The sequence below is a fragment of the Molossus molossus genome, unplaced genomic scaffold (assembly GCF_014108415.1).
Source record: "Molossus molossus isolate mMolMol1 unplaced genomic scaffold, mMolMol1.p scaffold_m16_p_6, whole genome shotgun sequence".
NCBI classification, from domain to species: Eukaryota; Metazoa; Chordata; class Mammalia; order Chiroptera; family Molossidae; genus Molossus; species Molossus molossus.
The window spans coordinates 2,377,633-2,401,779 of record NW_023425399.1 but is presented as its reverse complement, the minus strand read 5'-3'; the positions used below and the strand labels follow the sequence as shown (position 1 = coordinate 2,401,779).

The window sequence follows — 24,147 nt, the reverse complement described above, 5'->3', positions numbered from 1 at the left end:
GGTTTCGAGTCCAGACTTGGCTGGTGAAGCTAACTGGGAAGCCCTGCAGTGGTCCAGCCCCCTCCCCGACACTGGGGGGGACTGAGGCTCAGAAGGGGGCTGAGAGCATGCCCTGTCCCTTTACAGTGTCCCCAGGGAATGATACCACTCGCTACCTGGCTGCTGAAGCCAGACACTGGGGAGTCAGCCTGCTCCCACCATTTCTCTCTCGCCAGCCTGCACCCCTACAATAGCCCTGCCTCCTGCAGACCCCGCCCCAAGCAGCTGGTACTTCACACCTCCACGGAGTCCAGGCCTCCTGGCTCCCCTCCCGGAGGGTGCAGCTGCACCCGGGCACCACCCTGCTGCCTCCCACAGGCCCCCCTAATTGGGTTTCTGTTGGGTAATTGGAGTGGTCTTTTGAAAACTCAAATCTCATTACAGCAGTATCCTCTGTCCACTCCCTCCCATGTTCCCCTCCTGCCTAAAATTCCTCAGGGTGTGCTCAAGACTCCCAGGTTGAAAACAGCTGAACTCAGCCTCAGGCCTGCCTGCATGGCCCAGCCCGGCCCAGCCCGGCCCGCCCCGCCCTGCCCCCGATGGCGGGTCATCTTCCAACCTCAGAGCCTTGGCCGTGCTGGACCCTGCCTTGACCTCCAGCTTGTACGGACACCGGTCTTTCCTGGACTGACTCCTGCTGTCCCTGCCGAGTCCGAGCCACCTCTTCACTGAGCCCTGTCGCATCGTCCTGGGCCTTTGGGACACCCCACACTGTCCCTGTCTGCATCGGGGCTCTGTGGCTCTGGCTCCCGCTCAGGGCTGTCAGCGCCACAGAAGCCCTCCTCACGCCCCCGTGCCTCCCGCGTGCGGCCAGCCGTGCAGACCCGGGGGGGGGGGGGGATGGAGGTGCTGCGAAGGCCCATTTGTTGAGGCCACACGGAGAGGCTTTTCCTCATACTGTCCTGCTAGAAAACCGTTCCTCCTCATCGGGCTACTGAGGCAGTTTGTTAGGGGGAGTTTCAGATCAGGGTCCCCGTCTCCAGAGCCCCCTGCCTTGGGTCTCCTAGCAGGGTCTCAGTGCTAGTACTTCTAGTCATCAGCATATAACTAGTTACTTGCTATTTGTCATGTGGCCAAAACCCCGCCATCAGAGGCCACTCTCAACGCCCCTATAGTCAAAGTCAAAGAAAGGTTTTACCACGCTGACTGCAGTGGGGGGTGGGGGATGGAGGTGGGGGGGCGCCCCAGGGCAGCATCCCAGAAAACAGGGCCGGGAGGGGGTGCTTATAGGGTCAGGGCATGAGCCGGATGATTCCAGAAGGAATCAATGAAGCAAGAGCCAGGACCTGAGTGGATATTGCAAGAAAGGGGGCCCTTCCACTGAGGGGTCTCTGTTGGGGTCAGGATGTCACGGGCAAGAGCTAGACTCCCTCCCAGGAAGGGGTCATTTGCAGCGTCCACGGGCCTGGTGTGTGTCCTGGCGGGAAGCTGGCCTCTTTCTCCCGAGAGAGTCCTCGGCTGACCGGTGGTCTTCCCCCCGCCACGTGCTTCTTTTCCTCCCGTCTGTTCTAACGGGAGCTCAGCTCTTTCTGGAGGGAGCGTGGCTCGTTTCTTGTTTCATGCCGGCCTTTCCGCTTTGCCTGGGTGATTTTTGTCATACGGAGATTGTCCTTTTCGTGTAGGTGACTTGATCAAGGTTTTCTTTCTCTGTGGCCTCTGGGTTTCACAGCATAGCAGGGAGCCTTCTCTACTCCGAGAGGACCGGTCCAGTTCTTCTCGTGCTCTTACTACACTTTCATTTTCTGGTACTGTGAGTGTGGGTGACTCTGGAATGAGTTTGGATGGAAATGGGATGGTCAGATCCAACCTGCTCCATAGCTGTCCCCGTCCCGTTCCCCCCCACCGTGCGACACACCTGCCTCTGGTCCCGTCACTTTCTTTGTGCGTGGATTCAATTCCGCGGGGGTCCAGGGTTGTGTCTGGGTTTTCCATTGAGATCTACTGTTGCGATAAACCCACCTTTTAACATTAGTGTCACGGTTTCAGATGTTTTAACAACAGGGATGTTTGTCCCCCTCATCCCTTATTCCTCTTCCAGTTGTTTTTCTGGTTCTTCCTTTTGATTGTTCTCACTTAAATTTTAGCTCATCTACTTGCCTGTGTTTTCAGTCTCTACCCTCAGGAGGCTTTTAGTCAGGAATCCTGGGCTGAAGTCTGGGAGGAGGCTCGGAGAGATGTCTCCGGGACTCTCCTTCATCAAAGGGAGGCTGGGCTGGTGGTGGCGGGGAAACCAGGACACCCCGTCCCCCAGCCTGCCGTTCCCACCGCCGGGGTCCGATCAGTCAGGGCCTCCATACTGCCTGATATTAAAATGTGATCCCTGCGTCCCAGCAAGGGCGTCTGCCCTGGGGCATTGGAGGAGGGGATGGAGCTGGGGAATCTGGCCTGGGTTGCTGGTTTGTCCCCCTGTCCCGAGGAAAGCTACAATGTAGCCAGTCCCACTACTTTGCTTCAGTGTCAGAAGGAAGCTGTTAGAGGGGCCAGCTCCACTGAATTTGTCCCCGGGCCCGTGTTCACGGCAGCGAGCGGCGTGCAGTGGGCCGAGGGACAAGGCGCGCCAAGCGTCTCCCCGGCGGCCAGGGGACTGGAGTCGTGATGCCCAGAACTGGGTGAGACTCCAGAAGGTCACCCGTGGTTCAGCGCTGGAGGTGGCCTCTTTGTGCCTGCTCTGAGTTAGCACCGGCTTATAATAGCAGCTGGCCACCAGCCCAGCGTTCGTTCCGACTGTCCCTTGCCGGAGGCCTGGTGGCTTGGCGGTGTCCGCCGTGGGTCGCGGTGACCTCTGGGAAGAGGGAGGTGGACAGCGACAGATGCCGCTGATGTTAGCAACTCACATTCCGGACAGCAGTGCCTACTGCCATTGTCTACACAGATGAACCCTTCAGCCCCCAAACAACCTTTCGCAGGAGGTGCTGTTTTTATCCCCATTTGACAGACGAGAAAACTGAACTCCGTGGAGGAGATGGTGGAGGCATCATGGCCCCCAGCCCCCTGCCAGGATGTAGAGATGTGACAATAAAACCACGTCGGGCCCTGGCCAGTTTGGCTCAGCGGTTAGAGCGTCGGCCTGCGGTCCAGAGAGACCCGGGTTCAGTACCTGCTAAGGGCATGTACCTCGGTTGCAGTTTGTCCCCGGCCCTGGTTGGGTCGTGCGGGTGGCAGCCACTCCATGTGTCTCTTTCACGTCGATGTTTCTCTCTCTCTCTCCCTCCCGCTCTCTATGAACCAAAAAAAACACCATGTCAGACAGGAGCCTGCCACCCAGAGCCAAGCACTGGAACTCCTGGTTGGGCGTGTCGTGGATTTCCCCGTGTGTGTGCACGTTGACTCTGTGGGCCCCACCGCCTGTGCTGTTGCCTGGGTTTTAACCTGATGGCGTCTTGTGAACGTTTTTGTGTGACTGTCTCACTGACTGAGCATTTGTGGGTCTGGCATTTTTCATTTTCCCTCTTGAACTCAGTTCTGATCTGGGAAATGGGACAATAACATCCGCCTCCTGGAGGGTGTTTATTTTGCTTTGCTCCGGGGGCGGTTCGGTGACCCGTGGCAGGCTTTCCCGGTGGATGGACCCTGAATCTGTGGACAGTAATCCAGAAACATGTCCCAGAATTGAACAGAGGGTCCTGGGTTGATCCCCGGGGTTCGGGCCGAGGGGCTCGGTAACACAGTGAACAGTAGCAGAGGTAATGACTTTCCTGAGGGCTCTGTGAGGTCAGTGCTGCCCTACTAAGCAGGACGTAGCACCAAGGCTCAGAGGGTTGGGGTCAAGCGCCCGGGCATGCACAGGACCCCGGCAGCCCTTCTCTGGATCTGCAGCCAAGGACGTTGGCTCGTGGTGTCTGTGTGGCCTCATCGATCGCTGATGGAAGCCCGAGTTCAGAAAGCTCGTCAGACCCAGGCCACGAAGGAGGAGAAGGGTATTTACTTTCCATGGTGGCCCAGGTCTTTATCCGTCCTTACACCCTGAGGCTCCTAACAGGTACGTGGAGGGTGAGGGGACACGGGGAGCCAGAGAGGTGGCTCTACACCCACCCCACCCTCTCTTAGCCAAGGGCCTGCTGGCAGTCACCCAGCCACCCGGGGCCTCGGGTCGTGGCCATCGCTGTTGGTGACCCGCGGGGACCGAGGGAGCCGTTGTTGTGCACGGTGTTCTGGCTGCGCTCAGGCTGGACAGGAGCGAAGGTGAACGGGAAGAGGGAGAGAAAGAACGGGCAGGGCGTGCTTCACTCAAGAGACTGGCCAGAAAAATTGAAATCTGACAATGTGAGGTGTTGGCAGAAATGTGGGAAAATGTCTGCCCAACCCTCCTGACGGACGTAGGCGTGGTCAGATAGTGTGGGGGTGTGCCCACTCCCCATGTCTGTTTCCAGGCAGGGAAGGGGCAAGGAGGCACGAACCAGGCTGGCCGTGATCATCCAGGCATCGTGTGTGAGCGTGGAAAACTGGACACGACCCGAACGGCTGTGGGTGAGAGCCCAGGTGTGTCAGGCGGGGGTGTCTCGACCCTGGACACCAGACAGCAGTTAAAGCGGTGAACCGAATTTCTGTGACTAGAGCCGATTGTGAGACCGTTTGAACAGTGAGAATCTGTGTTTGTCAACCCAACCCCCCGATTAAATACTACACAGGTCGTGTCAGTGTGGTGTGGGGGAGGGAGGGAGAGCATGAGCCAGCGCACAGGGGAGAGGGGGCCGGAAAGGCACGTACCCACTCGGGGGGGGGGGGGGGTTGGATTTTACCCTTATCAGCAATGCTTCATTTTATGTGTACTCCATCTACACACACACACACTCACACACACTCCCCTCCCCCCAGCAGCAACCTTAGCCACTGCCAGGTGGTTTGGTGTGTGTGATACATTATTACCCTATGCTTGTCTAATTTTTAAAAATTATTCAGGGAAATTAGAGACATATTTTTAAAAGAAAGATTTATTTGGGGAGTAGTGTAGGGGGGTGGAAAAGGCTGGACGGCTGCAGATTCCTATTTGAAGTTCAAGGTCTGGTCTGACCTGGAGAATGCTTTGTGAATTGCCACCTGTGTGCCTGGTCTGCGGAGCTGTCCGTGGTGCTAGTTTGTATCTATGAGACCCTCAAATCCTCCTGCCCAGTGAGTTCCTCTTGAAGGAGTTCTTCCCTCCCTCCCTCCCTCTCTCCCTCCCTCCGCCCCCCCTTTTTTCTGTGTTTGATAAGAACTCAGATTGTCACCCTGTGGCCTGAGCCGCGGGATGTTGCGAGCGGAGCCGCAGGCCTGGGGAACACGTTCACCAGCACGGCGTCCCCGGATGCTCCCGTGTCTGCTGTTCCCAGATTCCCAAGGCCAGAATGCGCTGAAAGGTCATGTCTGAGTCAGAGAAGCATCACCAGGTCACCGGAGTGTTAGGTGGAAAGGGAAGTCACTTCTTAGCCTCTCGTGGACCTAGAGGACTTCGAGAGTAGCGACGCCTCTCAGACCAAGTCAGGAGAGGACGGAGGTGCCCAGCCTTTGGCTGCTCTGAGCCCTGCAGCTGCAGTGACGTAGCAGAGCTTCCTTTTGTCGTTCTGTGTCTTGAGACCAATGTGGTGTCCTCTGAATTCAGGGCCAAGAGGCACAGGAAACATGGCCGGAACCAGCGACTTCAAACCCAGGAGTCGCCCATTCTTGAGGGTCACACTGATCCCTCATTCACCGCTAGTGGCCTGTGAAGACCTGGTGGTCCTCTGTTTGCTATTAAAGGGTGGCTCCTGAGCCCGGCTGGCGTGGCTCAGTGGCTGAGCGTCGACCCTGCACCAAGAGGTCGCTGGTTCGATTCCCGGTCAGGGCACATGCCCAGGTTGTGGGCCTGATCCCCAGTGGGGGGCATGCAGGAGGCAGCCAATCAGTGTTCTCTCTCATGACGTTTTCATCTCTCTCTCCCTCTCCCTTCTTCTCTCTCTAAAATCAATAAAGAAAAAAATTCAAAAAGAGGCTCCTGGTTTGGTTGACTTCTGTCTCCTCTATTATGAGTCCTTTCAAGTTTCCGTGGAGGACTAACTATTGTGTTTGGTCTGGCAAATGTTTTCTGCCCTTCCTCCTTACATCTTTCTAATATATATGTGTGTATATATACATGTGTATATATATGTGGTGTGCATGTGTATATATGTGTGTGTATGTATGTGTGCATAAATGTATGTATGTATACATGTATATATGTGTGTATATATACGTGTGTATATATATATGTGGTGTGCATGTGTATATATATGTGTGTATGTATGTGTGCATAAATGTATGTATGTATACATGTATATATGTGTGTATATATTTGTATGGACAATACGCACATGTGATAAGTAAGCGGCATGGAGAGGTGCGTGTTGCATCGTGAACTGTCACTGTTATCACCAGGACTTTTACTGAACAGTGGGAAGTGTCTCTCCTCACCTGCTTCTCTGATCGTCCTGGCCTCTGTCCCTGAGGTGACATCTGTTTCGAGCCGCCTCTTGGAGACCCCTTGTGGAGACAGGTCGTGTACCATGTGCACGTGCAGCGGGACCTGTGTGCTCCTGCTCCTAGTACTGATGGCATTTCGGACACGCCGGTTTGTACCTGTTCGTACCTGCCAAGATTTCTTGTCGGTCTGTCCATACCAGTACGTGTCCATCTTCCTCAGTCTTTCTAGGTGCCGGACAGTCTAAGGAAACAGCAGAACGTTCCCCACCGCCCCGGAGGTGGTGCTTGAGGTGGCCCCGCATACCTGTAGGTAAAACCGGCTCCGTGAACAGCTTGGCCCTGTGTCCGCACCTGTTCTCAGGCTCAGGTTTATCCGAGACATTGCTCTGGCGGTTGTAACTGCAGAGCCAACTGACTAGGGGGTGTGAAGTTGGAATAGATGTGAAAAACGGACCCGAAGATTCATATTTATCCAGAAATTGGTAAGGACGCTGTGTTGCGACCCCCGACTGAGCCTGGTGGTTGGAAATCCTAAAAGATGCGTCAGTGACAGGAGTTGCTTGACAACGGAGGTCACTGGAGTTTTAACCCAAAGCCATACTTGCAGTTGAGATGATACGACGTCCTGCGTTTGCGTCAGTTACGCGGTGGGGTGGGGTGGGGGGCATCCAGCCACACACTGAGTCCCAGACACTGGGGGGGAGGGGGTCCCTGGCTTCTACCTTGCAGTAGGGTGGTGTTTTGTTTCTTGATGAGTCTGTATGAAGCTTTGTCGATGGAAGGTTTCCATTGGGGCTCGCTCTTGGTGGTGCACATTCTTTGGGTTCTGACAAATATGTATTACGGTATCATCTGAGGGTGTCTCACCGATGAGTGTCACCACCCCAAACGTCCTCTTTGTTCTCCTTACGCACCCCTCCCTCCCTCTCTTTCAACCCCTGGCAACTGCTGGTCATTTTCTTGTCACTATAGCTCTGCCTTTTCCAGGGTGTCGTGTCGTCGAAATCATCCAGTGTGTGGCCTTTCCAGACTGGACACTTGGCAAAATGCCTCTTTCCCATGTCCTCTCGGGTCTCAATAGCTCCTTCCTTCCTGTCATTGGGGTGCAGGCCACTGTCTGGGCGCCCCGCAGTGTGTTCATCGGCCTGTTGCAGGGCCTCTCGCCCTAAATGTCGGTGGCTTCCCGATTTTTGGCTTTTGTGTGTTTTCAGAATGCTTAGAGTTCACACGTAAGTCTCATCACACTTGAGCTGGGGCCCAAATGGCCCTCTTCCCTCCCACTGTGGCCACTTAGCCTCTTCCTGGTCTTCCACGTGCTGCCCCGGGCCCTGTGTTCAGCACCCTCCTGCTTAGTCTACCCTCTGTCCCGGAAGCTCTCAGCCCACATCTTCTCACTGTCCGGGTCTCAGCTCAGTGACACCTCCTCTGAGAAGCCCTCCTTGACCCTCAATGGAAGGAATCGACACTGCCCAGCCATGTCCTTCACAAACTCCCGTTTTGACATCCTGCACTGGGTTTTCACTTGCTGAAATGGTCCTGTGGGCTTGTTACCTGTCTCCCCGCAGGGAGAGGGACCACACCTGGCCACATCCCCAGCCTCGCAGGGGACCGGGGACCACCACGGTGCAGAGGTTCGCAGACCGTGGGACGGCCACTCTGATGCCCCTGGGGTTGACAGCCTTGCCTGTACGCTGGTCTCATCCGTTAAGAAAGACGGAGAGCGCAGCGTCGGGGACCAGGGCCTGGTCTCATGCACCTGCTGTGGGGGTCAGTCCACACCCCCGTCCCCCAGAACGAAGGGACGGAGCCTCCTGCACAAACATCTGCAAGCATCAATTCCAGAGAGACCCTTTTTATTTTGTTTGTTTTTATAACAAATACTGACATCTTAAGAGTTGTCTTTTTTATGTGTTTTTATTGATTTTTTAGAGAGAAAGGAGGGGAGAGAGAGATAACAACATTGATGTGAGAGAAAGATTGATCGGCTGCCTCCTGCACGCCCCCTACTGGGGATCGAGCCTGCAACCCAGGCATGTGCCCTGACCAGGAATCGAACCGGGACCTCTCAGTCCATGGGACGACCCACTATCCACTGAGCCGCACCAGCTGGGCCAGAGATACCCCTTTTCCAAGGCCCCTTCTCTCCTTCCCGCCCATCTGTTTCTCCCTGGGAGAGGGCCTGTGTCCCTTTTGCTGTCCTCGTCCCTGCGGTGCGGAGAGGCGCCGTAAATATGTTCATTTTGAACAGGTCTTGAAATTTACTGGCATAGTCGCATCTTCCTGTCGGTACTTACACGACCACGAATGGCCTTTTTTTGGTGCGGTGAATTATCCGCAGTTGGGGACGGTTTGAAGGTATTTTTATGAGGACGGTTAGTCATTGGGGATCACTTGTCTCTGAGTCATGCGTTTATTTTAGGTGCAAGTCTTTCGAAAGGTCATTTAGATTTTTCAAATATAGTAGGTGGCTCTTTGTCTCAGATTCTCTCCCCTCGCCCAGTCTTGCTTTTAACAAAGGAAATTATTTTCAGGGGGAGATGATTTGGAGGGTGCCAAGCTCTCGGGAGGAGGAGGGTAGCTTGGCACGCACGCCGGCGGGGTGCTTGGGTCTTTCCCGGGGCAGGAAGGTGTCCCAGGGAGGCAGGGTGAGGGCGTTAGCCGAGGTCTCATTTCCGATGATGAAGATCGGACACGTGCGGGATGGAAACATTTCCCCACAAATGTAGAAAAGAAAGTTGTCACTGTAGTTCTTTAAATATTGTCAGCCCCTTGGTGTATTTTTCTGCCTGTAGGTGCGTGTGTGTGGGGTCTCAGTAGCCTAAATGCCAACCAGGCAGCTTCCTGGCCCCTCTTGTTCATTCTCCACTGTGTCTGCCCCAGAGGGGACCCCCCCTCCGGAGGCTACTGACCCCCAAGGCCACCTTCCTGGGCGGGTGACCGTTGAGGTACACGTGCGTCACATCTTTTAAAGCAAAACTTGGAAGTTCTCTGAATTTAGTTTTGTGTCCTGGTTCTTTTTTTTCATTTAAATCGCTCCTTTTGAAAAGATTTCTCTGACAGCCTGACTCAACAGCGAGTGTTATTTCGCCGTCTGGAGGGTGAGCTGGAAACTCTTTCATCCAGGACCACGGAGGTCACCGTCACTCATCCCTCACAACCAGCCTTGTTGTTGTGGTTAATCCTCGCCTGCGGATGTTTTCCCATTTTTTTTTTTTTTTTTAGATAGAGTGGGAGGGTGGGAGGGAGGGAGAGAAACATGGATGTGAGAGACGCATAGATTGGCCTCCGCACGACCACAGCCAGGCCAGGAATCTGTAGCCCAGGTACGTGTCCTTGACTGGGGAGCGAACCCAAGACCCTTGACATGGACCCTCCACGGACTGTGACACCCCAACTGCTGAGCCCAACCAACTGGAGCTAGTTAATAAGTTGATTTTATACTTAGAAGCTTGTGCCCCTCACCACGCCAGGTGAGCAGCTACTCATTCGTAGTCTCTGGTTCTTTCCTAGTTTTCTCTTCTTTATGTTCGCCCTTCAGTTCACGCCGTCCTGACCTGTGTGAGGTCGGCGACCCCTCCTGTCCCTGAACTAGTCCCTTTCCGCCACTGACTCGAAGTGCGTGTTGTTTCGTGTAAACCCTCTTCTCTTGTCTATACCAGTTTCTTCTAACTTTTCCTTACCTGACCTGTCCTCCTACCGACTGCGGTCTGATCGCACACCGGACGGCCCGGCCTCCCTCGGTGTGTTCGGGTTTGGCATATCAGCTCTGTTTCTGCCTCGTGACGAGGACGGGACATCGCTGGGTTCCAGGACCACAGCATGCTGGCCGTCCTTGCCTGCTGGGCCCCCTGACTGCATGGCCCGTCTCTTCTGAGGGCTGTGTGAACGTGGTACCGGGACAGTGGCACCCCGACCCCAGCCCGGCGGCCAGGCCTGTCGGAGGCTCACGGCCCCTCCTAGGCAGAGGCCTGCGCCCCCGGTTCCCAGAAGCCCGTGCTCCTTGGGCTCCTGCCTGGATCCCATTAGCGTTAATGGACGTTCTGCGTGGGCCTGGGAAGATGATTGAGCCTTTTCCCAGAGCTGTTAATTGGGGAGAGAAGTGTGTGTTCCGCTTTGCCTGTTCCAGGCTTGTTTTTGCTTAGAAGGCGGACATGCAGGCACACACACACAGACGCGCACGGAAACCCAGGTCACCCAGAGGCCCTTCTGTTTGGGAACCCGAGCCGCACAGACGGCCCGTCCCCAGCCGGGCTCCCAGGGGCTGGGCTCTTGCCGTGTGGGTGTTGATCTGGGGAGGGGGCCTTATCTGCGGGGTTTCAAGCACCCTCATGGCTTCGGGTGGTCTGCGGGCCTTTGCCCGGATGCTTCTCTCACAGCCGTTTTCTTCCGAAAAAGAAGGCAGAGTCTGTGCCTGGTCACAGGCGCGGGCGGTCGGACCGGAGCGGGTGAGTCCAGAGGCCATGCTGGCCTCGCAGAGCGGGGTCCCCCGGTGGGCAGACCGTGGCCGGGGGGTCTCCTCGGGTCTGCTCTGCGTCCAGCTGGTCGCCCTCCCAGCAGTCTCCCCACGAGGGAGCAGGGGGCCGGGAAGAGCCCCGGGCTCATGTTCTCGAACCCGGCAGTCTGACAGGGAGAAACAAGTGCCAACCCAGGTTCATCCCCGTCCTGGAGCTGAGTCCCACCTACACCTGGGAGCCAGTCACTGTGGCCGGAGAGGGACATCGGGATTCACAGGGACATGGCTCATGGGGGAGTGGGCAGGGGGGATGGTTGTCAGGGTCAGCTGGGCCCATGCTGCTGTGACAAGCTGGACATTCGAGGGCCCGCAGCCATGCCGAGCATTTCTCTCCAAGGCTGCGTTGACCGTGGGACAGGAATAGGACCCTGCTAACCACGTCCAGCTTGGTGGGGTCTCCACCCCGACACGTGTCTCCATGGTCACGGAGGCAGGACACAGGACCGTGGAGAAATGGGGTGCAGCTTGTAAAGTGTACTCCCAGAGTGGATGGGTCCCCTCCCCTCGGTCATTTGGTCAGAGCAAGTCACAAATGCGAGCAGACTTCAGCCAGGTGACTTCCCTCCCCAGAGCCGAGGGGGACAACCCCCAGGCCACAGCCGGTCACTGCTTACAGTGCCTCTGCCAGATCTGGGTGGCAGCTCATCCCTACATCATTGATGCCCGTGGCTCTTGTGGCTCCGACTTCGGACAACCTTGCAAACCCTTGCGTTTCTGATCCCCTTGTACCCAAGGCGCCGGGCTCGGCGTCTTCCCACCTCTCCTGGCTCTGGTGCAGAGGGAGAGCCTGTGCGTCGCTCTTGGACGCTGATCAGGCTGCTTCCTGCTGCCCAGCCTGTCCATCTGGTCCCGCCAGGAGGCGGGGAGCGAGTGCTGTGTTCTGGCCGAGCTCCAGCAGGACCCGAGCCCCCGGCGGCTGCTTCCACCTGCCTGGCGGGAAGGGAAGGGTGGTCAGTGAGCGGGTGACATGCACCTCGCTCCGATGTGGGTGTGGGGATGTGGGAGACACCGCCCCGAGCAGTCCTGGCCACGTTCCTATCTTCTACATTCCGCCGCACATTGAGATCTAGTTCCAACCCACGTCAGGTCCCTCTGGACGCGCGGACGTCTTTGTAGGTCGGTGGCAGCCAGGTACCGGCAGTTCCGAGTGGTTCGGTCGAATGCGGGGTTTAAAAGGTTGCATTCGCACTTTGCACGGTTCTGCTTTGGAAAGGACGCCGGCATCGTTCAGCCCCGTCTCGCCCTGCGCTCTGAGCAGCTGTTCCCAGGGAAGTCGCTGGGCTCGGCCTCCGGTCGTCACCAGAGAGCCTGGGGACCCGGTCTCATCGCTCCGTATCTACATACGCACCCAGCAGATCTCATGAAAACAACGTGTCGGAGTGGACCGTGCATGAAGCTTTTTAACTGTGTTTTTTTTAAGCACATTTTTGACCGCGCACGTGGTAACGCAGGTTGCACTTGCATCAGCTGTTTGTTTTGAAACTCAGGGTAATATAGGGTTATTGTATTTGTGACTCTTCGCCCTGAGGGTTGAAGTTCAAAAAACAGCACACCGTTCTGTATTCTTGAAGTAGCTGGGGAAGGGGTATCTGCTGGTTCAAGTGAGTGCGGCTCAGAGCCTAACGTGCAGTTTGCCCGAAAACGTGGCATCCTGCATAGAAACCTCTAAGACACATGCCAGGAACCGCATGTTTTTGGGCAAACTGCACCTTAGGCTCTAAGACGCACTCACTTGAACCAGCAGATACCCTTCCCCAGCTACTACTTCAAGAATACAGAATGGTGTGCTATTTTTTTTTTATTTTATTCTCACCCGAGGACATTTTTCCATTTTTTGTTCAGACAGAGCGGGAGGGAGAGAGAGGAAGAGAGAGAGAGAGAGAAACATCAATGTGAAGGGACACATTGAGTGACTGCCACCCGCACGACCAACCAGGGCCGGGGACAAACTGCAACCGAGGTACATGCCCTTAGCGGGAACCGAACCCGGGTCTCTCTGTACCGCAGGCTGACGCTCCAACCGCTGAGCCAAACCGGCCAGGGCTGGTGTGCTATTTTTTGACCTTCGACCCTCTGGGTGAAGAGTCACAAATACAATAATCTTCCCTGGCTGGTTTGCCTCAGCTTGCGGACCAGAAAGTCCCGGGTTCTGTTTCCGCTAGGGGCACGTACCACAAACAAACAAACAAATACACTAATCCTATATTACCCTGAGTTTCAAAACTGAAACAGCTAACGCAAGTGCAAACCCGAGTTAACTCGTGCGCGGTCCGCAACGTTTGGGCAGGAAGACCCGAGTTAGCGCGTGCGCAGTCAAAACCGTGTTAAGAAAAACGAATTAGTCTTAGCCCTTGGGAATACTAGACGAATACATCAATAAGGGTCCTCCCCCAGGGGTTGGGGACAGGTGGGGGGTGTTTTTTTTCTTTTTTTTGCAATGCCCTTGGACACTGTGAGGTGCTGCCCAGGACCTCTGCCATGTCTTCCCTCTTTCAACAAGTGTTTTTTGAGAGGCTCCCCGTGTGCCCGAGACGGCGATGCGGGAAGGCCAGCCCAGGAGCCTTCCCTGTGCCTGCGGGTGTCTCGTCTCCTCTGGGACCCTTTGCGCTTGGTGCTCAGTCGTCCCGTTTCATAGACATCAGGGAGCTGAGGCTCAGGGTCAGTCACCTGTCTGGGTTCTCGCAGTGAAACACACCCAGCCTGGGCAGTGCCACCCTGTGGGTGCAGAACCAACCCACAGCCGGCTGCCAAGAGGTCCTTGCTGAGGACTAAGCTCGTGTGCGGCCCTGCTGGGGTTGGTGGGGGTTGGCGAGACGCCGCGTCTCCAGTCCCATGGAGTCACCCAGCATCAGATGCAGGGAACCCAGCTGCGCCGAGGCTCTGGGGGAGCCCAGCCCAGCCACGAGAGGGTGGCTTGGTTCCCCACATGTGACTGTGCCCGAACATCTTGGACACACTCAGTCACACTTGCTCTGAGCAGTGGCGCGTCGATTCACAAAACAGGTGTTCCTTGAGAGTGCCCCCCCACTTCCTGTCCCCACGAGAAGGGGCGCCGTCGGGGCGATGCCTCCAGGAACAGTGTGCCCGCCCGCTGTGCTCACTGCTGGCGCTCTGGGTGGACCTTCATGTCCTTAGCGGACGCGGGGAATGACTGCTGAAGCCCAGCCCCAAGTGGTCCCCAGGGGCTCCCTCCGGACAGTGCATTTAAACCACCACCAGGGTGGAGGGGGTGCGTCATAGGCTGGGAATCATGACCAGGGACCTTCCGACCTTTCATGTTTACAGAGGGAGTTGGAGAGTAATTGCCTTGTCTTTGTTGTTAGTCCTCACCTGAGGCTCTCTTTCCATTGAATTTCACAGAGAGAGAAAAGGAGGGGGAGAGAGAGAATCATTGATGTGAGAGAGACACATCGATCCGTTGCTTCCCACCAGACCCAGCCAGGGGCAGGAATTGAACCTGCAAACCCAGGTGTGTGCCCTTGACCGGGAATCAAACCAGAGACTTTGGTCTGTGGGCCAAAGCTCTCACTGCTGAGCCCACCGGCCAGGGCAGAGAGGGATGATTTTAAAGAGGCGTTTCAGCGGGGTCGACTGGGGTCACTTGGGGCCCACAGTCCCTGACGTTGGCAAAAAGCAGCTGGACGAGGTGTGCGCTTCGTCGTGCTCTGGGTGGGCCCCTCGGCCGCGGGGGCAGAGCCTGTGGAACTCTGCGCAGGACCGTCACCGCGCTGTGAGCCGGGCAGCCCCGCAGCCTTTCCGGACTGGAGTCGGCTCTACCCTGGTGCCGCACGGCCACGGGGCGGGGTGAGTGGGCCGTGGAGGTCTTTGGAGAACGGGGAGAATGGGCCCCTTCGCAGGGCGGTTTGCACTTGGTTTTGTCGATGAAAAGGGCTCTCGTTCCAGTTCATCTCTCAGCTGAGCCCAGTCACCTGTGGTGGGTCGTGTCCAGCCCCGTGACGTGCTCTCCTGCAGCTCTTCCCCCGTCCCCGAAACGCTCACCCGGCCATCAAGTGCACCCGGACATTCGATTCATTGATTGGGGCCCAGGGAGGTCAGGCACCCCTTCTGGTTTTGCTCATTGACGTCGCCCCAGCACAGTGTAGATGGTTGGCTCAGTTTGGTTTCTTTTGCAAGGTGACCCCGGACTGAGGGTTAGAGAGCAAGTAACTCATAAGAAAGTGCTCCCAGAAGACGTGGGGGACAGGCGGGGAAAGCCGCACGGGGACGGGGCGCCATGGGGGAGCAGAGGGCTGCTGCGCCCGGCGAGGCTGGAGGGTCGTGCCCTCATTCGCGACTCACACGTTCTGCTCTGGCCCAGGACAGTGCTTCCTCGCCAGGTGCAGGGGTGCCTCCCCGTAGGGGCGCGGGAGCCCCATCCACACCCCACAGCCAGAACACCGCGAAACGTGCCGTCCTCACCAAATCCCTAACTTAGGGCTGATTGCAAAGTTCGCATACAACGGGAGACTTCGCTTTTCTGGCGCGTTCCAGTCTGCTTGAGTCACGGTCCTGGTGTATGTACAGGTCCCTCCTGTCCAGCTTCTCCTGCACCCCAGGGTCCCAGTCCTGCAGAGGGCTGGGCTGGTGTGTGGGAAGGAGGCGCGGGGCCTGGGAGCTGTCACCTGGCTGCAGGAAAGGTCCCAGGGCGGTTCCAAGCCTCAGGCTCCATGGGCAGGAGCAGGATCCCGGGCCTGGCCCTGTCACTCACTGAGATTGTTCCCGGGAAGAGTGTGCTGTGGACGTGCTGGCCTGTCGGGCTGTGTCCTCCTCGCTCTGCTTCCGCGGCGTCACCAGAGGACCCAGAGGGCTGTGGTGGAGCAGCAGCCCAGGACAACAGGAATGCAGACGCCTGCAGGCATCTGAGCCAGTGCCCTGGGCAGTGCGGCTGCAGATCAGCTGCTCAGTGCCGGCAGGAGCGGAACCAGGCCCTGGAGGAGGGTGGCAGAGTCCCCTGCAGCTCACCGAGGAGCCCAGTGTCGTAAATCCTGGGAAACATCCTTGTTCCGGTGGGGTCGTCAATCCCTGGTGCACCTGGGCTGGCTCCCCCTCTCGGGCTAGCTCCCCAGCTCTGGCTAGCTCCCCAGCTCTGGCTAGCTCCCCACGCTCAGGCTAGCTCCCCCTCTCCGGCTAGCTCTCCACTCTCGGGCTAGCTCCCCCTCTCCGGCTAGCTCCCTACTCTCGGGCTAGCTCCCCACGCTAGGGCTAGCTCCCCCTCTCGGGCTAGCTCCCCCTCTCCGGCTAGCTCCCCCTCTCCAGCTAGCTCCCCCTCTCTGGCTAGCTCCCTACTCTCGGGCTAGCTCCCCACGCTAGGGCTAGCTCCCCCTCTCCGGCTAGCTCCCCCTCTCCGGCTAGCTCCCCACTCTCGAGCTAGCTCCCCCTCTCCGGCTAGCTCCCTACTCTCGGGCTAGCTCCCCACGCTAGGGCTAGCCCCCCCTCTCGGGCTAGCTCCCCCTCTCCGGCTAGCTCCCCCTCTCCAGCTAGCTCCCCCTCTCTGGCTAGCTCCCTACTCTCGGGCTAGCTCCCCACGCTAGGGCTAGCTCCCCCTCTCCGGCTAGCTCCCCCTCTCCGGCTAGCTCCCCCTCTCCGGCTAGCTCCCCACTCTCGGGCTAGCTCCCCTTCTCCGGCTAGCTCCCCTTCTCCGGCTAGCTCCCCACTCTCGGGCTAGCTCCCCACTCTCGGGCTAGCTCCCCACTCTCGGGCTAGCTCCCCACTCTCCGGCTAGCTCCCACTCTCCGGCTAGCTCCCCACTCTCCGGCTAGCTCCCCCTCTCCGGCTAGCTCCCCACTCTCGGGCTAGCTCCCCACTCTCCGGCTAGCTCCCCACTCTCCGGCTAGCTCCCACTCTCCGGCTAGCTCCCCACTCTCCGGCTAGCTCCCACTCTCGGGCTAGCTCCCCACTCTCCGGCTAGCTCCCCCTCTCCGGCTAGCTCCCCCTCTCCGGCTAGCTCCCCACTCTCGGGCTAGCTCCCCACTCTCGGGCTAGCTCCCCACTCTCAGGCTAGCTCCCCATTCTCCAGCTAGCTCCCCACGCTCGGCCTGGCTCCCACGCTCGGGCTGTGGGCATCAGCTCAGGAGGAGCTGCAGGGCCTTTCCTGCGGGCTCCCACATGCTTGTGAGCCCTCCCGGGCCTCCCGGACTGTTTCGAGCCTAGGGAGTGAGTGACACAGGATGCACTTGGTCTCTGCCCTCCTGGTCAGATAGCTAAGATGGTCACGGAATGAATGAACACAAATCATTCAATTTACTAATTGTAAATTGCACTGAAGGCGATGGTGGAAAGAATAACAGGAAACCTCATATGGGCATGGAGGATGAGATCGCAAGGGATGAATAGGAGTTCGTCAAGGAAGAGTGTTGCCCCCAGAAGGAGTGGCATGGGAGCTGCCCCATGGTGGGAGCAAGCTTGATGAGGTGGGAGCAGGCGAGAGACAGATAGAACCGGAGCACCCGGGGACGGGCCTGGCACGAGGTGAGCTTAAGGAAGCAGAGGTCAGGACTCTGGGCTCACAGTTGGGGGTGTGTGTTTCATTCTAAGAGCCACTGTCCATTGCGTGTGGAAGTGGTGCCGGATCAGCAGATGCGGGGAAACCAAGGAGGGGCAGCAGGGCTGGATGGGGAGAGGGGTGCTGGCCGGGCTCCCCATCAACGTGGGGGCAGGGCAAGGGGACAGCGGCGGAAACTGTTCCTTCTCTCCCTCTCAGAGTGTCCACTGGTGCCTTTTCCCTGGTGACATTTCTGAAGTGACCACACAGGCACGAGCTGGCCGACTAGGGCCCGCAGACCGAACCTGCCCGCCACTGGTTTCTGCTCAAGAACCAGCCAGCTGTGTTCAAGCGCAGCTCTGCCCGTTCGTCTCCGTCATCCACGCTGTGTTCCTGCCACAGCAGCGAGTGGGGGCGTTCGGACAGGTGGTGTGGCTCTGAGGTCCCAGGTGGTTACTCTCGGCCCTTTCCAGAGAACGTGTGCCTAGCTCTGACCTCGGCAAATTCAGTGTGGGACAGGTTTTCAAATATAAATTTGTCAGCTCAGAATCTTCCCGGCATTTAAAAGGGGTTTAATTCCTCTGAAAAGGCTCCCGTGTGCGTATTTCTAAAAAATTAATGTTTGTCCTTACGCTTGGACGGACGTTCTAGAAGAGTCTCATCTCACACTTGACCTTTAGGAAGTCAGGGTTGAGCTCTGACCAGTGTGGCCCAGTGGTCGCATCGCTGTCCTGTGCACCCGGTTTGGTTCCCGCTCAGGGCACAATCCCAGGTTGTGGGCTCCATCCCCAGTAGGGGGCGTGCAGGAGGCTGCGATCCATGTTTTTCTCTCTCTTTCCCTCTCCCTCTCATTCTCTCTACAATCAATAAAAACATATTTTTCTAAAAATTAAAAAAAAAGTCAGGGTTGGGACTTGGGCTTTGCAGACGACAGGCAGTATTGTCTGTTTCTCCACTCTTCGAAACGCCCAGTCTTCTCCACTGCCAACAGGGTCTTTAGGAGGATGTCTCTCCAAACAGCTTCTCGTCTTTGCAAAGTCTGGGGCATCTCGCAGAAGTGTGCTTGTGAGAATTGTGTGCATGCAAATAAGTACCCGGCATCCTGCTAGGCCCCACAGCAGCCAAGGCCCGTGCGATGACCGATGACCGATGACCGGGCCGCTTGTCCAGTCCCACCTCCTCCCTGACCCCAACCCCCAGCTCCGACTCCTGGCTTCAGCCCCCCGCGCCATTGCTCAGAGCCACTGATTTCCAGAGCGGGGCTGATCTCCACGTGGAGAGCTGGCCATATGTCTGGCAGGCTCCGGACCGTTGGCAGAAGGACGGGGTTGGTACGAAACAGATGGGCCTTCTCCTGAGACGCTGTTTTCCCACCGCACATGTGAGCGGGAAGAAGCCACTTTAACAGTGTCTTGATTTTTCCACCGGTGCCAGAGGCACAAATGATGCCTATTTATCTGGTCCCGGTTTCGGTGCCCTTGCTGCTTCGGGGCTCAGCTGGAAGACGCTCTCGGACTTGGGAAATGTTGAGGCCCAGCCTCCGCTGAGATCTTGGAGAATCCTGTTATCTTGGGAACACATTCTGGGGAGGAGACTTCTCTAGTCCCAAACGACATTGTCGTTAGCACTGCTTAGCAGGGGTCCGTCCAGGCCCTTCATCTCAGGGTTACTGCTCCAGCTCCATCTGACGGCTTCTGTGTGGGTATTGCTGTCTGGGCATCAAGGTGTGACTAGAATCGCCTGGTCCATCTGTTTGGGAAAAGCTGGTTCAGCGGCTGAATAGGAGTGCTCACTGCAGGACTTCTCAGAGCCTTGACTCTGATCCTGCGTGGTGGGACTCTTCAGGGAAGGCTTTGCGTGTGGACGGTGTCTTCCTTCCGCAAAGCGTCTCCGCATGCCAGGGTTCCGTGAAGCACCCTTTGGGAAGTGCTGGCGCCATGCCCAGATGGTGGACTTGAGATCCGAGCGTCTGGGCCGCCACGTCAGAGCCGTGTGACCGCGCACGTGGGCTCCCCGCCCTTCGCCTTCGGTGCCTGAGCCTGAGCCAGCTGAGGTCCCCGCCTCCTCGGCTTGTTGGCTGGAACACGCGGAGGAATCTGGCGGCCTCCCCCGGGGTGGTCAAAACTGTGGTCTCTGCGTTCGGGCAGGACTGGACTCGCCACATGCCAGGCCCGCTACTCCCTGAGCTTAGCGGCTCCTGTGTCCCCCTCCGTGTCTTAGCACCTCGACTGTCGGGCGAGGTTAGGGAGGGAGGTGTCGTCTGTGTGAAGGGCACTGAGGTGGCAGCCAGGAGAGGTGACAGGCCGGCATGAGGCTTGGCAGTGCTCAGGAATTGCAATCATTCCTCGGTCCAGGGCACAGAGGTGACTCGAGGTGGTGGTTGGTGACCATCGACCTGCGCTTTGATTCTGTGACCGTCTTCGTGTCTCAGGATGAGTCTCGTTCGTTCATTTACTCACTCACTTGCTCCTTCGTGCCTTGTCACACGGCTCGTGATGGTGCCAACGGAACAAAGCTTGGTTGTCTGGGTTCTCCCGTGTGTGCCTCCCAGTGACTTCTCGCCCCGCTCTGAGGACGGTGCCTCCGGACCTCCCGGGACCCCTCCCTCCTTTCTCTGCCGGCCCCCTGCCCTCATCTGCCGGCCCCTCTCAGCGGGCTCCCTGCCTTTGGTCTTGTTTCCCTGCAGTCTGCCCATCGCCCTGGCATTCTGTGCGGTCTTCCCAGAAGCAGACCTCACACCAGGCCCCCAGTGACGGGCCAGCCTCAGCCCCATTCCCTCCATTCTGGAAACCATGAGCTCCAGCCTAATCTCAGATTCATGTGTAGAGACCGTGCCAGCCAATAGGGCCTGGGGGACAACACAGCATTTATTTTTCTCCCTTAGCAATAATGTCTTTAGTTAAAATATTCTTTTCCTACGTTGAGATTATAGCCTTCCTGTTAGTTATAGGTGAGAGTGGTGTGTGTGTGTATTTCGTGTGCGTGAGTTGGTCATTAACAGGCACCGTAGAAAGTTGGCGTCTCTCTACACATGCATGTTTTACTGGGTGTTTGAACCTCAGACGGAGGACGTGAGATTTTACTTCCCTGCGTTATTCCCCATTCCCCAGATACCACGTACTGGCATGCCTTTATGGATGTGTACCTTTTATTCAACTCCTACTCAACCTGCAAGGCCCAACTAAAATATCCCCCCACCAACAGTAGCCTTCTCAGAGTTTTCAGAATTGCTGGCTCTGCAGTTGAATCCTGTGTCTTGGTTCTTCCTAGTGATCCCTTGCGCTTTGGTTTTCTCTGCGTCAGTGACCCCCCAGAGCAGGGGTGCCCAGCACCCCGCCTCCTCTGCCTCAGGCTTGGCACAGAGCTGTGATCACAGAAGGGGGTTGCTGAGTGTTGCCAGATGGATTCTTTGGGGTAGGGATGAAGTCACGGAAGACATGGGGGCCGTGCGCTGTTTTTCCAGACCCCAGCCTCCCGCTTGCCGCTCCGGTAGCTCGTGTCATCTTTGGAGATGATCTCGTTTCCTTCCTGTGAAGACAGGGGATGAGACAGCAAGTCGACCGTGTTGACTTGACTCAAACTCAGAGCAGCCCTGGCGCGCAGCCAGCCTCGGCTGGTAACTCGAGGAAGGAGGTTGTGAGGGAATAGACGCAACCAGCAAGACGCGTGTTCCAGGTCGTCTGATGCGGACGGTGCCCGTCACCGCTAAGAGGCCAGCTGACCGGCAGGCGCACCTGGCACCTGGCCGCCGCCCCCAGCGAGGTGGGCTTTCCTTCCGTTGTTAATCCTCACCCGAGGATCTGTTTATCGAGAGGGAGAGAAATATCAGTCGGTCGCTTCTTGTATGGGCCCCGACCAGGGCGCGAACCCACCACCTTTCGGTGTGTAGGATGATGCTCCCACTGACCGAGCCCTGCCAGCCAGGGCTCCCCCGTCATGTTTTAGGGCAAGGTGCCCTGGCGACGTGGAAAGAGAAGGTGGATGGTCAGTGGACGGAAGGCGAGAAATGCCCGGCAGGTCTGAGGGGTGGAACGTGGACTCCGGTGGATGGGGCCAGACCCTGGCTGCAGCTCCGCAGCCCAGACTCAGGCCGAGCAGGTGCTCCCTGGAGCAGCTCCGGATGCCGGGCAGCAGCGAGGACGCCAGGGGCACAGCGATGGACGAGATGACCACCGTTCCTGGGCTCATGGAGCAAACCTTAGCTCCCGTGGCAAAGATGGTGATGACCATAAACCATTGCACCCAGGACGGTACCCGAGAGGGACCAGCAGGGATTAGGGAGTCGGCCTACGCCAGGCTTGGAGAGTAGCCGTCGCTCCGTGAGCTCGGCCCTCGCTGCCTGTTGCAGGACGTACCTGACTTGTGTGTTTGCGGGGTCCGTCGATGGGGAGGTGGGTTGCGTTGGGCACTGGGGACAAGTGCACAGACTGCCTGAGCCTGAGGGGCTGGGAGGGGGCCAGAGTCTGTGCTCAGCTCCACGTGAATGGCTGTGGGCGCCGCCAGCCGTCCGTCGCTCGGGCCCCTGGGGGCCCTGCCTGCGGTCTGTGTGTTGCACCTCCTCACACATGTGGGAAACATTGTCATTAATTAACTGCTAATGTCTCACAGGCAGCAGAGGTGCCGGAACTCCGCGCCGCTGTGTCACTCAGGGGAGCGGTCTGCTAATGCGTTTGCACCTCGAATCCTCCCTGGGGCGGGGCTCCTCAGAGACGCACAGGCTGGAGCCGGAGGGAAGCAGGCAGGCATGCCCAGCCCCCCGAGGATGCACACGTAGGGGTGCGTGCATGCCCAGCCAGCCCTCCCACCCACGTGTGTACACGCCCACCACATAGCTGCACGCGTGTGCACATTCCTGCACACCCACCCTCCTAAACACACACCCGCATGCACACCCACTCTCGTGTGTGGGGGCCACTGCACGCCCACCTCCTGCGCACCCGAAGCCCATGCACACGGGTGGTGCCACCCTCTGCCCTCGCGGCGTCTGAGGACGTCCTTCACGGGACGGCACAGCCTCACGCCTGGAGTTTCTGTTCCTGGCTTGCAAGTCACAGTGTTCAGAGGCCCCCACCAGTCTGGCCCTGGGCCTGAGCCACCTTGGGGCAGTGGGGGAGACCTCTGGAGATGGCCCCTGGATTTGGGGGGTCTTTGCTCCCCAGTGAAAACAGGCCCCTGCGGAGTCCCTCCGGAAGCATGTTGCACAGTTAGCACGTGAACAGGTCAGAGTCCATGGCTCCCGGCTGGACTCTGACCTACGTTCCAGCCCCTGCCTGCCTCCACGGCCCTCGCCGGCCACGTTCTCCCTCCAGGCCCTGGACCTCCTCCTGTATCGGATGACCGGGGCCAGGGTCTCAGCGGTGCCGGGAGCCAGTGGGCGGAGTCTGTGGTCTGACCTGTCGTTTTTCTCTGTGCTGACCCTTTTTGCTTGGCTGCTAGGAGGCTCCGAGCCATATGTGTGACCTCTGGCGCCCACATGAGGTCTCGGGCCCTGGATGCGGTGGCTCTGTCCAGGTCCCCGTCCTCCGATTTCCTTGGCTGTTTGTTCCATCTAGTTGGGCGTCTGTGGTTCTCCTAGCTGCCGCCACGCTCTGCGGATTTGGCGAGGTGTAAAGAAGGCGGCAGCCAGTGCTCCGCCTCCCTGCCCTCACCTCGGGGTCCGTCTTCATCTTCACGTGAGCGCGAGGCTTGGGGAGACCCGGCCGGTTCTTGGCAGATTGTGCCAGAATCTCTAGGACAACCGGCTCTCCCGGGAACAGGGCGACTGGCCCTTCCTCTCCATCTGGCGTCCGTGGGCGCAGGAAGGGAAGGCGAGGATCTCAGGGAGTAAACCGCCTCGGGGGGAAGGAGGGCCCGCTGCATCCCACACGCCTGGCGCGGAGCAGGGGCGACGATGGCGGGAGGGGTCCTGACCTGTACCCGGGGGTCTCCCGGGCTCGGTCGCTCCCTCACCTGTGTGTCCGGCTCCTGGGTGCGGGGTGGTGTGGGTTACAGCGAAACCAGCGGAGAACGGGGTTGCCTTCGGTGTCCTACTGGTTGCTGAGCCTGGAGGGTCAAGTCCTGAGATAAGATGACCCTGGTTCACCCTGGGCAGAAAGCCTCCCACCTGGGGTTGCTCCGAGGACCAGCGGCGGCCGCGGTCCCCACGCACACAGCGCACGCCCAGTGGCCAGACACAGAGAGTGGGCACGTGCCCTGCTGACCGGGCCCATCCTGGCGTGTGCCCCTTGTGTGGGTGTCCCAGCGTTGTCTCCTGCCCGGGTGATACCTTCGTGTGGTCACCCTAGAAGCAGTGTAGAAGCTGGAGAGGGGTCTGGAGTCGGGCGGCTGGAGGTCACACGCCACCTGGGTGTTCCTCGCCATGACAGTGGTCACACGCCACCTGGGTGTTCCTCGCCATGACAGTGGCCAGAGGTGCTCTGAGCCTCGGTGTGCTGGTGCGTGGAATGGGCGTGACAGGGTCCGCCGCTGGCTTCCCTGTGATGGTGAAGCAGCCCCAGGAGGCGCTGGGTGAGTCTGACAGTGAGGGCCCCACCCCAGGTTCCCGACCCTCTGGCTGCAGGTGGCCTCCGTTCATCCAGGTGACATGCGGAGGTGACATCCAAGAGCCCGCCGGGGTGCAGGTCACTTGGGCATGGTTTCCCCATCCTCCTAGTGATGCCTGAGCTCTGACCTCTGCTCTGCCTGTCGGGTGGGGGTCAGT

The 24,147-nt window shown here is 58.2% G+C and overlaps 1 protein-coding gene across 1 annotated transcript in view; it reads left to right on the top strand.

Annotated features, from left to right (window-relative positions):
* Positions 1-24,147, top strand: part of PHACTR3 (phosphatase and actin regulator 3) — a 108,954-nt gene that overhangs the window by 41,631 nt on the left and 43,176 nt on the right. The gene's annotated exons all lie outside the window — the stretch shown is intronic.